The 4,388-nt window shown below is 36.1% G+C and overlaps 1 pseudogene; it reads right to left on the bottom strand.

The window, feature by feature from the left end:
• Positions 1-1,112: 1,112 nt before the first annotated feature.
• Positions 1,113-1,717, bottom strand: LOC105237743 (annotated as a pseudogene).
• Positions 1,718-4,388: the final 2,671 nt, after the last annotated feature.

Genomic DNA, 4,388 nt, shown 5'->3' with positions numbered 1-4,388 from the left:
GGGATTTTAAGTGGTTTACACATTGAATTGGTAGATCAATTTAGGGTAAAGTGGATTTTTACATATTGGTTCTTTTTGTCAACGAACATGGTATATCCTCCATTTATTTACCCCCTCTCAACTTCTCTCACTAATGTTTTGTAGTTTTCAGTGTAAAAGTATTGTACATTTTGTTCTGCTCAATACCTTAAAGGTCGTCCTTATTAACAAGGATCATTGATGCATTTTCTCTCCAAATGTTTTTTAAGATTTCAAAATGGTGAGGAAAAACCAGACGTGGGTCAGTCTACATGAAGCATATAGGGTAGTGATAATAAAAAGTTTATTATATTCATAGTGCAAGTAGTAATTTTGTATCATTAAAGCAACATTGTAACACATTAAATTAATATTGAATTTTATGGATGGCATGAGTTTATTTTTGCTTTTGCATTTGTTTAGGTTTTTGGGGAATGGGACAGGAGGTGCATTTGCTTTATTGCTTAAGTTGCATATTTAAACAAATATACTAAACCTTATTTTAAAAATGTAAGGTACCCAGGGGCTCCTGAGTGGCTCAGTCATTTAAGCATCTGCCTTCAGCTCAGGTCATGATCTCAGGGTTCTGGGATCAAGCCTGCATCAGGCTCCCTGCTCAGTGGGGAGTTTGCTTCTTCCTCTCTCTCTGCCCCTCTCTCCCTGCTTGTGCTCTCTCTCTCTCATTCTATCTTAAATAAATAAATAAAATCTTCTAAAAAAATGTAAGGCACATAAAAGCCTCTGTAAGTTCCGTATTATTTTAAAATTCCTAAGGGCTAATGAAAGTATTTCTACTATAGAACTAGAGCTATCTGGAAATTCACATGATAAATTTTTTTTAATGCAGGATCCTTGAAACATTATTATATCTTACCTCATGGGACAACTGAACAGTCTCAAATCAAATGTTTGTATGTGAATAATGATTATAACTATTGTTACGTTTGCAGAAACCTTAATTAGCTTATCCGCATATGTACAGTCAGATCCTCAAATGTTAATTATATACAATCTAAAGGAAGAACAGTATGTAGGAAGATTTGGCATTTTTAGTCTTCCTTCTGTAAGTCACTCGATATTTGCAAAAGCTAATGTTATAAGATGCCAAAGACCATGGACAGATACTGTTCATATGACACCTGAATCCAGCCATCCTGATAGGTATGGTAATAGTGCCTGAATATATCGGTCAATGTTGGTAAGGAAATCATGGAGTGTTGCACTTAGCAGGCCACAGAACTTCACTTTCACTGATCTTGGGTTCTGCAAGAAGATGCAGCCTTGGATGAAGTCATCAAACAATTTGTCCCCATGATGCCTGTAAAACTTGTGAATGAGGATGTCCTGAAATTGGTCAGAGAGCTGGTACCCCGAGAGTGCTTGCCTGAGCTTGTTCTTGTCAATCATCCTAAAGTTGTCCTTGTCATAAGAGTTGAAGACGTTCTGCTAGTCTGTGATGTACTTACAGATGCCAGTGAACTTCATGAAGTTCATGCCAGACTGGTTCAAACACAGACACGATGGATCTGACAGTCAACTGATTAAATGGAGTCCATGTCCCATTGGATAGTGCTTGCTGAAGCTTGTCCAATATCACCCCGCTCTTGTCTTCACCAACCCTTTGGAAAACGTGTCACAAGGAGCTCTGGTCTGGCAGCGCCGCACCTCTGGGAGGTCCAGGGAGTAGGGTAGGTGCCATGGGCTCAGGTGCCCATCTGGGCTGAGGCACCGGGGGAACACGAGAGGTGCTTAGGTTTTATTATATGAAATCAACAGATTTGATTACATCATGATAAAAATAATTTAATGTTGCGGGATCCACAAGAACATTTTTCCTTTTGTAAAATGTCTATATCACTGAAATTTGAAAAACTGTTTAAGAAAATTATTTTCGCTTAATTCAAGTTAATTGTCAAATTGAATGTCAAATATGTAGGTATAATTGTGGACAAAGTAACTCAAGGAACTTTCTAGAAATAGCCTCTAAACCTTTAGTTAAAAAGTTTAGCTACTGATAGAGTTTTTTCCTGAAGGTAGCAGAGGAAAATCTTCTACTAAAAAACTCTTTTACTAAATGAAGTGTCAGAGGAAAGATTCTGACATATCGAAGGTAGAGGATAAGCTCCAATTCTCACAATCCATGAAAACTTAACTTGTGGTTTTTAGTCATTTGTATTTGGGTCATTGTTCATGCCTGGTTGAAACACTGATGTTATCTTGGTAGTGTACATCTGAGAAACAAGAAGTGTACAAATACAAGAGCTATTTGTTTGGGACTGAGCTCAAAACCAGTGGATTTTAAGAAGATTTTTGTTGAGGGACTGTTTTTGTTTTTAATATTAGGTCTAACAGGATCTCTGGAACATTATACTATGAGCACTTGGGTGAGGGAATCAAGTGTAAAGTAAGGCAAGATGCAAGGTATATCTATATAATAATATTTGGGTGAAAAGTGAAGAACTTAATTGATCAGATTTTTCCAAATACATATATTTGACATTATGAAATTTAAATACTCTGATCTACTACCAGTTTCTCCTCTTTTCCTACAGATATTTGCATCAATAACTTGATGATAATCTCAAATTCCAGGCACTGTGTTTCATGAATATGTGTTGAATTGAAATAAATTTTGTTTATAAATGCAGAGAAAATCTTGTTTCTTGTCAAAAAGACAAAAGTATACTGTTAACCCGAGAAAAAGCCGTGTTAAAAATAATTTATGTAAAGGTAATAGTCATCTTACTATATCATCTATAGGCTCATTATGAAAGACCTAAAAATGTGATACCTTTGAAATCAGGGGAAGGAAAGGCCCTGCTTTTTTCATGATGTTATTCTCCAACTAGTGTGTGACTAATAGAGGAGGTATGTGACTCCTGGGGCATCCCTGCAGGTACAGTGAATGAGCAAATTCTTAGCAGCATTATGACATCACCAGGGAGCGTGACTTGGGTCAAGAGCTTGGCAGGAGGCTTTGGGAACAGCAGAATCAACAGCAATCAGGATTGCCAAGCCAACATACTGGCCACCGTAAAACTGAAAAGAGAGCTTATTGTACCTCATGCACAGCAGCAAGTTTAACAGAAAAGTAGACATGTTTATAGTCCCAGATTTACAGCATGCCTTATAAACACCTTATTACTTAGAATCCAGTCTGCTGTCCTAGAAACTAAGAATGTGACTTTGTTAAGCAGTAGGATTTGTTGACATAAATGTCTTGACTAAGTTTGCCATTGTGGTTAACCAAAACGCATTTAGTCCTGGGAAAGTAAACACAAGCAAACAAAATGCCTCTTATACTACAATACAGTAAGTTTCAAATTGACCAAACTTAATGCTACGACATAAATATGCTTAATGTTTATGGAATTTTTTAGAAACATTTTGCCATGTTGGGCTTACCATCCGGTATAAGTCTTACTAAATGGGAATGTGTTTTCAGAATTACATGTGCTTAAAGACTTCATCAGAAATATTCAGAAAACCTGCCATGAATACTGGGGCTGACCACGCAGCAAATAAAATGGGTCATGGTCTTCTCAGACATTAACGTGGATAAATCAGTTCTACACCATGTAATAGCTACACACTGAAATGGTTACCAACAATTAAAAATAGAGAACTAATGGAAAATAATGTTGAATAAATATTATAAAACCACATGAAAATATGTTCAAGGAAGGCAAAGTATCTGGCTGGAACCCACAAAGTTGAAAAAATTCCTAGGGAAAAATGAAAATTCAGACTGATCTTCTGTTGCTGAAAAATTAATCTAAAACCCTTGGTTTGGGGGTAGATTTTTGAAATTACACACTCAAGACCATTGGACAATAACATAATCAACTTAGTAGGTTTCCTATCCTTTCAGGCTGATAGTCAACCGTCTTCAATCCTAAAAAATTCTACAGTAGAAAAGTTAAGTCATATATAAATGGTTAGCCATGATTACATAGTTTGGATCTAAAATAATAACCAGCTTTTTTGGGCAACAGAACTTATATCAATAAAGATCTACAGAAAATTAAGAAGACGGTGTCTTTGTGATTGCAGAATAAAATGTGAACAATATACGGTTGTTGGTTTACCAAATCCTACAAAGTGGATCCTATAAGTGATAAGAACATGGAAATCTTTCTAACAGAACCATGTAGTTGGCTTCATAAGTGACAACAAAGGAAAATAACCATATGAAGCCATGAAAACATTTTTACAAGTTTAAGATATGAGAGATACTGTTCTGCAGTAGCATATTCAAGAATGATATCAGGGATTTAGTTGACTAAGCTCCATGAGTCTCCTCCAAATCAAATGCAGGCCATATTAACAGAAGTAAAATGTTCAAAATGAGAGAGCTGATGGTTGCAACC

This window comes from Ailuropoda melanoleuca, chromosome 3 (genome assembly GCF_002007445.2).
Source record: "Ailuropoda melanoleuca isolate Jingjing chromosome 3, ASM200744v2, whole genome shotgun sequence".
Taxonomy (NCBI): Eukaryota; Metazoa; Chordata; class Mammalia; order Carnivora; family Ursidae; genus Ailuropoda; species Ailuropoda melanoleuca.
This window is presented reverse-complemented; position numbering and strand designations above follow the sequence as displayed.